Raw genomic sequence first — 9,976 nt, forward strand, 5'->3', positions numbered from 1 at the left:
CCCTAACCTGAGCTCCTCAAGGTCTGATTCCTATGGAAAAAGAAACAAGACACATTTTGAAATCATTGCATCATTTGCACCTAAAATGTTGAGTATTAGAGCAGTTCATGATGATAATCATGATTATATTACATCAACTAATGATCAAATGAATGATTCAGCTACTTGGGGTGAGGAGGGAGATAATCATAGGCTACTTTCTCTGCAAGAGAGAGAAGCAGTCTCAGGGATAAATTCTCAATAAGGACATATCAACTCCATAGTTTAGATTCTCCTATGGCTCTGATCCCATTTAATATTCAATTTGTGCAATTCTGTAAGATTTTTCTTAAATAACAGGATCTGGCAGGAGACTTAACATTTTCAACACCACAAGCAGGAACTAGGGACATGGACAAGCTAGAAAGCAGGATTTTCACTCAAGAAAAGTAAGTTGAATTTCACCATCCCAGGGCCCTCAGTTCTTGAGCTTGGTCTTTGTGCTTTGGGATTCTTCTCTGGAGTGTTTGTTGATTTTGACAAAGAACCTAGGAAATCTACTGATCTTATACTTGAAAAGCATGATGATATTCTAGAGAAATAACACATATTTTGGATGACCAAAGTGGAATCCAAAAATGCCTCAATAGATAATAATTTATTATTAAAGATCCAAATTATTCAATAAAGTGTGGCTGGGGACTAGGTAAAAGTAAAGGTAAATTAATGGTCTCCTTTATATATGTGTATTGATGTGTTTTTGTATCGTGAGTATAGTTGAGAGGTTAATTGTAATACATATTTCTATAGAAATAAGAATATTGTATTTGTTAAATATTTTAAACTACATAACCATTTGAATTGAAATACATTACATATTTACAAATTTACAAATTATTTGATGAAAGCTATAAATTAAAGAGTATACTCAATCAGTACATTAAAAGTAGAAACCAAACAAGTGTATAATAAAAACAAAAATAAGGTGTAGGAACAAGACTTTTTTGTTATTAATACATTTAAAATTATTTCACTATTAAGGTTCAGACTCCAGATTTTGTTAGAAACATTACAACGATATAATATTTGTAAAAGATAATGACAGAAAAAAAAGTTTCAATAAAAGTTTAAAATAAAAGAATGAGAAAATGTAACACAAAGCTGCTTTAAAAAATAAAAGTATAGTAATATTAATATTGTGTCCTTTTTTTGTTTTAGCTGTTGATAATCTTGCACTATTCTCTTCTTTGCTAATTAATATGCTCTAAATATTTAAGAACCCAAAACAGAGTGGCACATCTGCTAAAATATTACTGTAGCATTTATACATCATAAATTGAATTATTCAGATCTAAGGATTTCATACATCAACTGCATTTGGTAAAAGGTACACTATAGCTGAACGATAGGCAGGTCTTCTGGAAGGTAACTTGTTATAGTGAAAATAGCAAGGTTTTTGAGATAATACACATGTAGGATACAATCTTAGCCCTGCCATTTATTGTATGTGACTTGTCCGAGTTGTTTAAGGCTTTGAGCCTCATTTCCTCATCTCAAAAGTAGGATGAGGCTTACCTTTCAAAGCTTGCAATGAGGATTAAATTCATCATCAAATTCCAACATTGTATAAAACATGCAATGTTCCTGGCATAATTCTTTGAATGTTTGGTGAAAATTTTCTTCTTTTTCTATGAAGTACAAAGTTTGAGATATGCAAAAAATAATGTTGTTTTTGTTTGGTTTGTTTCTTGGAAAGAACTATAACTAAGATAACGAATAGTCTTGACACCACAAGATGTCCAGGGCCATTTGATGGCCCTGGAATTTTATCCTCAAGTATTTTTAGATTCATTATGTGCTAAAGGGAAAAAAAAATATTTAGCGTCAACAAAGATAGATACCTGGATAAATAAAAGATGCTAAAAAAACCTTAAAAGTTACGTTTTATTTCAATAAGGGAAGGGATCCCGTCACAAACTCAAACAAAAGACAGCCCTGTGAAACCAGAAGCTCACTATCAGTGGGAGTTTTCAGGTAGAAATTGAATGATCATCTATCAGGGATACCATAGATGAAAATTCTCCATGTGGTGTGGCATTAGGATCTTATTAGAGCTTGAAGCAGCATGGTAAAGTTTCATCTGAGCTACCAGGAGCAACTGCCATCAATAACTACATCAACATTAATTATAAGTAAAGACACCATCAATTTAGGTACAAAAATTAGAAAGATACTTATTATTTTCTAAAGCAAGTCACTGGGCATTCTAATGATTGTAGATGCAAACTGCGGCCTTACAAATGTTGGTGATTGTGGTATTTGGATGAAAAGATTTGAGAATCTTTTTCCTGCAAGACTTTGCATCTCAGGATTTTTCATTCTTTTCCATCCCTCCTTTTCTCCCTTTTCTAGAGTAATACCTGTAGATGGTTGTAAGTTCAGCCACAGTGGGGCTGGAGCCAGCAAAACAGCCATCAACTTGAGGTATGGGGAAGATCTGTTGATGTCCAGAAGAAGATGGAGTGCCTGAGCTGGAGGCAGATTTATGCTGGTTTGTCCTGGCCCTCCTGCATCCCCAGTGGCCTCTTTGTTAGGCCAAGTGCTTTATTTAGCTTGGATATTCTGGGAAACAAATCCTAGGGCCAATTACTGAGGATAGCACAGGTAGATAAGAGCAGATGTTTAGGAGTACTGTAAATCTAACTGTTGGTGTGCTGCAGGAGGTGGAAAGGTATGCTTTAGGAACTCTAGGGAGAGGCTAAGGACTGGGGAATAATTTAGAATGGAAATTTAAAAATGCCTGGAGCAACAGAAGGCAGAGCTGCTTGCAGCTATAATTAAATACAAATTACTCTAGTTTGCTTCAAAATCAATAGTTTAAATCATTTTAATTTCCAGTGCCCTCGGGTCCTCCATAAGCAAAACTTAAACTGAAAATAGGAGTCTTGATTTCCTAGATGCAATTAGAATCCACAAAAAGCTGGAAAAAAATGTATGCACTAAGCAAAACCTTAATTGACTAAATTAAGACCATTGTTTGGTAATAAGATACATAAAAAGAAACATAGAGTGATGAGATTAAAGTAGAAAAGAGAGAGAATCTCTAGAAAAAATTATTGCACAATGCTAGTTTAGGAGAGACTGAGTTTCAGAAAGACTCTTGGCAGAAGTCAGATGCTCTACTTGAGAGTAAATGTAAAAGAGAAGGAGAAACTTTAAGAATTATTTTGTTGGAGAGAGTGGTCAAATGTAAACATTTTGAGGATAACGCTTGGGGCTCTATTTGTTCACAATTACTTCCCCAGTGCCTGGCACATGGTAGGTCTTCAAATATTTTTATATGAGTAAATGCTCACTACACACACACGCACACACAACACACTCACACAAAGGTTATTCATCAATCATCCACTCTAGACTCTAGGCCTAGAATAATATTGCAAGAGTAAGCAACAGTCCTACAACCTGTGAGCTTGTCAGTCTTCATTAAGCCATGACCCAAAGCCTAAAGTATATTCATGATACTCAAATCAATTTAATTCTTTCTATCATGATTCCTACCAACCTGGATCAAGTTACTATCACATTGTCCTAGAAAACTTTTATAACTTCCTGAAAGGTCTTCATTTTTACCATTCTTTGTCTCAACCCATTTTCCCCATTGCAGCTACAATGGTCGTTTTAAAACACACCTGATCAAGTCACCCCTGTGCATAAAACTTTCATTGTCTTCTTTGTGTTTTTAGGATAAAATTGAGAATCCTTAGCATGCCCTACTCACCCTTGCATGCTACCATCCTACCCTTACTCAGCCACTCTTCACTCAGCTCTCTGTACATCAGCCCACACAATGGACTTCCTTCGGTTCTTTGAATGTACGATGCCCCTTCCTGTCTTAAGATCCACAAATGTTGACACATCCTGTTCTCTCTCCCTGGAATATCACCACTCCCACTTCATGACCCCTCTTTCTTTCCTCAGCTAGTTAACTCCCATAAAGCACTCAAATAAACGTCATTTTTTTTTTTTTTTTTTGTGAGGAAGGTCAGCCCTGAGCTAACATCCATGCCAATCCTCCTCTTTTTGCTGAGGAAGACTGGCCCTGAGCTAACATCCGTGCTGATCTTCCTCCACTTTATGTGGGACACCGCCACAGCATGGCCTGACAAGCAGTGCTTTGGTGCGCGCCAGGGCTCCGAACCCAGGCCGCCAGCAACAAGGTGCACGCACTTAACCGCTACACCATGGAGCCAGCCCAAATAAATGTCATTTTTAAGGAAGCTATCTTGATTTCCCAGACTAGATCAAACCCCATGTCATGTGTTCTTATAGAAATCTATGTTTCTACTCAACAGCACTTAATATCCAGTGTAACTATACATTTGAGTATCACTTGATTAAGTTATGTTGCCTCTGCCAGAATGTAAACTCCCTCAAATATGGACTTCTCTTTTGTTCACCTCTCCGAATAATCTAGCACAATCTGACACATTTTAGCTACACCATAAACAAATTTTTGTTCTATGAATATATGAGTAAGCTGTGTATCTTCTTTCTCTTGGCTGGAATTTAATACATGGTTTTTGGAGGTTTAGTTTTGTGCTTGTTGTTATTGCTGAATATTTCCAATTTGAGATGCATTGGTAGACAATCTGTAAAAACTAACACTTTAGTTCATATCTCCAAACCTACGTATAAACAACCCTGATACTTGTCAGGAAATATGTTTTAATGAAATTCTCTGATTCATGGTACTATAAATTAAAAAAAATTATAGTCCAAAGGTCCAGACTTGGCAATTCACCCTCAGGAAACATCCAACATAATGATAACGATCTCAAAGTTTACATTTCCCTAGGGATTCTCTTCTCTTAAGTCTGGGAGAGCTCTATCCCTACTATCATTGTCACTTTTTTCCATTATCTTACAAAAAGATCATTAAAACTTATCCTTATGGTTTTAATTTAGGTAACTTAATTGCAACTATCACATGATTAGGAATTCTACCTTATGCGACAAATGAATTCAAACATCTTATGGCTTCATTCATTCTTTCAGAAGCATTCATTGAACACTTATGTTTATAGGACACTATGAGGTGTTAGGGATAAAAAAGTAAATAAAGAATAGTGTTTAAACATGGGATTAACTACTTTGGGGTTTGTTTAAATCCAGACTGCACAACTCATCAATACATGATATTGAACATTTTTTTTTCAATAGTGCTTGGGAGAATTTTTAGTTAGTTTGACTTGAAGAAATAAACTTAATCTTTCTGATAAAGTGAAGGAGTTTAAACAGGAGCTGTATCTTGGAGGATAACCAAGTTCTTTCCAGGTAAGAAAGAGGTTGGGGCAGAGACAAATGTTCTAACCAAAAACATGAAGATATGAAGAGAACGGTTGTTCGAATGAAGGTGACAGTCCTTGTGAGTGGGACAAAGAGTGCAAGGGATATATAAGAACAATAAGAGAAACAGCACAAGAGGTAATTCATAAAGCTTTACTTTGCCAATCTGGAGCTTGCACGGTCTGTCTGACACAATCAAGTTTGGGTTTTTGTTTGTTTATTTTTTAATTTTTAGGAGAATAACTGTGATCTCAGTGTAGACAATGCATTGAACACACTAATTAAAATCTAACGCCTTGAAAATGTCAGTGGAAACTGTTGAAACTATTGAAATGGGAAATGATAAAAGCCTGAACAATGGTATTTAATAGAGTCTAAGGAAGAGGAATGGAGAGAAGAAGCCCAGATATTTACCTCTAAGAAGCTCCCAGATTAAATAGAAGGAACTAGTGAAAAAAGAAAGAAGATACAAATAATACTTTACAGATAGTAAATCACAAAAAGAGAACATCAATTCAATGAAACTCAGCATGTATTTATTAAGTGCCTCCAGAGTAATTTTCATCTTGTGCAAGGCAAGAAGTGAAGGAAGGAGTCATATTTTTTTTTTTTTTTTTTGTGAGGAGATCAGCCCTGAGCTAACATCCGCCAATCCTCCTCTTTTTTTGCTGAGGAAGACGGCCCTGGGCTAACATCTGTGCCTATCTTCCTCCACTTTATATGGGACGCCGCCACAGCATGGCTTACCAAGCAGTGCGTCGGTGCGCGCCCGGGATCCGAACCAGCGAACTCCGGGCCGCCGCAGCGGAGCGCGCGCACTTAACCGCTTGCGCCACCGGGCTGGCCCCTAGGAGTCATATTTTTAAGGAGGAAATATTTGTATTTCTTCCACTAAAAATCTATATCCTTTTTAATGATTTCATTTTCAATATCACCAGTAGCATAATCACTAAAAAATTTAAACCGAGTTATTTGTAATAATAAACTTTCTACTTTAGCAAGGACGTGTAATGTCTGAAAGTTCAACGTATTTGAATCTAGCTCAGTGTTCCTGCCTAAGCTCTGAGCAAACTCTCAAGTACGTAGCATCAAGTATAGAGCTATTTTTGTTTTCATGATACTCTGTGATGAAGGTTTAAGGAGACTTCATGTTAGTTCAGATCACAAAACAATAGCAGGCATAAGTTAGTCCTTGTGAAGAGAAAATATTCTTTGAGCAACACAGTGTTTAAAGTCAAATACCATATGATTTCCTTCATTAAGCAGTAGATAATAACAACAATAAACAAACACATAGGGACAGAGATTGGATTGGTGGTTACCAGAGGGGAAGGGGGGAGGGAGGAGGGTGAAAGGGATAATTCTGTACATGTGTGTGGTGATGGGTTGTAATTAGTATTTTGGTGGTGAACATGATGTAATCCATGCAGAAATAGAAGTACAATGATGTACACCTGAAATTTTTACAATGTTATAAACCAATGTTACTGCAATAAAAAAAAAGAAAAAAAAAAAAAAAAAGATCTATGGACTTGATTATTGCAATGTTGAACATTTCCACATTTCTGTTTGACATTTTGTCCTGTGTGTCAATTCTTATGACTACAACACACAAGTATTTGTTGTATTTAGAGGATATCCACCTTGTTATTTTGCCTCTTCTGTAGAATATTGACAGTGATCATTAAATTTTCAATTGCAGATACTTTCATGAGGAATTTTTTGAAGATCTCACGGGTTTCTTCCCTTTTTTAATGACTCTCTCTTTGAAAATAAACTACTACCCCCAGTTACACCACAGATCAGTAACAGCAAGGAGCAGAAGGGGATCTCTTTCCAATTCATCAAGTACTAAGTAAGCTCCCTAAAATCGAGGTGCACAGAAAATGTATTGTGCCTACCCGATTCATTAGAATTGAGGAATTTCTATTATGTGTGGTTACTCTTCCCCATTAAAATCTGATAAAATGTCTGATTTCAGTGGGAGAAAATTTCATGTCAGTTATGAGAAAGGGATCAATTATTTGCACTCTTCCTTTCCTATTGTGATACCTTCTCTGCAAACAATCTCAGCATAATCAAGCAACCTTTACCCTTAGAGAACTAAGGACATGAGCTCGAATTTTCTTGGTCCTAATACCATAAACAATGGGGTTAAGAAATGGTGGTACCAGAAGGTACATATTGGCAATGAAGATATGAATTTGGGGTGCCACACTGTGGCCAAAGCGGTGAGTGAGGAAGGTAAAGACAGCTGTGGAGTAGAATACAAGGATGACACAGACATGGGAACCACAGGTGCCTAGAGCTTTAAGACTTGCTTCCTGTGACGGAAGATGAAAGACTGCACGGAGGATTAGGACATAAGAGACAACAATGAAAAAGCCATCACAGGAACCAATGACAGATGCCACACTGAGGCTGTAATGCTTGGTGGCTCCTGTGTCCACACATGCCAGCTTCACCACAGCCATGGACTCACAGTAGGTGTGAGCAATTATTCAAGTCCTGCAGTAGGGCAGCTGCCTGAGCAGGATGGGATGTGGGGAAAAGAAGGCCACTCCCCGGAGTACCACAGAAGCTCCCATTTTGGCAATGCGAACATGGGTAAGAATGGCGGTATGGCGCAATGGATGACAAATGGCCACATAACGATCAATGGCCATGGCCAAAAAGAAGCCTGATTCCATAGCAGTAAAGCTATGGATGAAGAACATTTGGGCCAGGCAAGCATCAAATGTGATATCATGGGCTCCAAGCCAGAAAAGACAGAGCATGCGGGGCAGCGTAGAAGTGGAGAGGACCAGGTCAGTGACTGAGAGCATGCACAGAAAGAGGAACATAGACTCATGGAGGCTTCGCTCTGCCCTCACCACGGCCAGGATGGTCACATTCCCCACCACAGCCACCACGTACAGGGAGCAGAAGGGAATCCCGATCCAGACATGCAGGTGCTCTAGTCCTGGGATGCCCATCAGCAAGAAGGTGTTTGGAGATGCTTGAGATTTATTGGTTGGTCCCATTGTGCTGCTGCTTTCTGTCTTTTGTGGATAGAATCCTCCTTTTCAGGGCAAAAGGTTCCTGCCGAGATCATCACAACTAAATATGACAACAAATGAAAAACAAATTTGGAAGACTCCAAAATATCATGTTAAAAAACATTCAAGGGCCAGCCCCATGGCTTAGCGGTTAAGTGCGCGCGCTCTGCTACTGGCGGCCCGGGTTCGCATCCCGGGCGCGCACTGAAGTCTCGCTTCTCCGGCCATGCTGAGGCCGCGTCCCACATACAGCAACTAGAAGGATGTGCAACTATGACATACAACTATCTACTGGGGCTTGGGGGGGGGGAAGGAGGAGGATTGGCAATAGATGTTAGCTGAAGAGCCGGTCTTCCTCAGCAAAAAGAGGAGGATTAGCATGGATGTTAGCTCAGGGCTGATCTTCCTCACAAAAAAAAAAAAAAAAATTAAAAAAAAAAACATTCAAGATTGTAATGTAGAGTGAAAAAAAAAACTTAGTAACACTAGGCCAAAACTATGCAACCAGACACAAAGTATTTGTTTTAAATCAAGTCATGAATCTCACGGATGGGTTAAAAACAACACAAAACAAACAAAAAAAAAACAACTTTATTAAAATCTATGTTCAATAAAATTGAATAGCACTTTTTGAATTCACAGTTTGGTTTAATCATTAGGCCAAATTAGCTTTTGATAGAAAGGTCAGCTATTATAAGTAGAACGGATCTTACAGTTCATCTAGCCCCCACTTCCTTCTTAATGTCATCCTGAAATATAATTTTCTAGCTAATATCTGAATACTCTCAAATATGATTACTCATTTATTAGACAGTTCTTCGTACGTTTTTCTAGTACTGTCACAGAACCAGTCCCCAGGAGCTGTGAGACAGTACTGGATTTTCCTATGGAGCTCTACATCTAGAAGACATCTCACCTGTCTTCTGCATAGAAGTCTTCACAAAATCTGAAGTTTAAGTTATGATTCCACTAAGTTCCCTCTTTTGCATTGAAACATTCCCAACTTATATACCCACTTATTATAAATTTAGTTTTCAAAAATCCTAATTTTCTGCCTCAACTCTTCTGTACGTTCTGTGCCACTCTTCTTAACTTTTATTTCTTGTATCTGAACCTACTATTCACTACCAAGATCCATGTGCTTGGTGTCTCTTTTGATTGATACACTATTAGTGTGGTTTCAGTTCATATCATTTTTATATGAAATAAGGAAGGAAGATAATACTTAGTTGATCCTAACACGAAGAAGACATTGTTCTGGAATCTTCGTATATGTTAATTTTTAGCTGGAAAAGCAAGGCAAACAATTTTTTTTTTTTTAGATTTTATTTATTTATTTCCCCCCCCCCAAAGCCCCAGTAGATAGTTGTATGTCATAGCTGCACATCCTTCTAGTTGCTGTATGTGGGACACGGCCTCAGCACGGCCGGAGAAGTGGTGCGTTGGTGCGCACCCGGGATCTGAACCTGGGCCGCCAGCAGCGGAGCGCGCGCACTTAACCGCTAAGCCACGGGGCCAGCCCCAAGGCAAACAATTTTACCGATTAGGAAATAGAAGCCCAGAGGGTTACAGACCTGTGAAACAGTGGGGTCACAGAAAGAGTGACCGAG

At 38.1% G+C, this 9,976-nt stretch overlaps 1 pseudogene; it reads right to left on the reverse strand.

Moving 5' to 3' along the window:
- Positions 1-7,406: 7,406 nt before the first annotated feature.
- LOC131408018 (olfactory receptor 52M1-like) lies at positions 7,407-8,351 on the reverse strand (annotated as a pseudogene).
- Positions 8,352-9,976: the final 1,625 nt, after the last annotated feature.

This window comes from Diceros bicornis, chromosome 7 (genome assembly GCF_020826845.1).
Source record: "Diceros bicornis minor isolate mBicDic1 chromosome 7, mDicBic1.mat.cur, whole genome shotgun sequence".
Classification (NCBI taxonomy): Eukaryota; Metazoa; Chordata; class Mammalia; order Perissodactyla; family Rhinocerotidae; genus Diceros; species Diceros bicornis.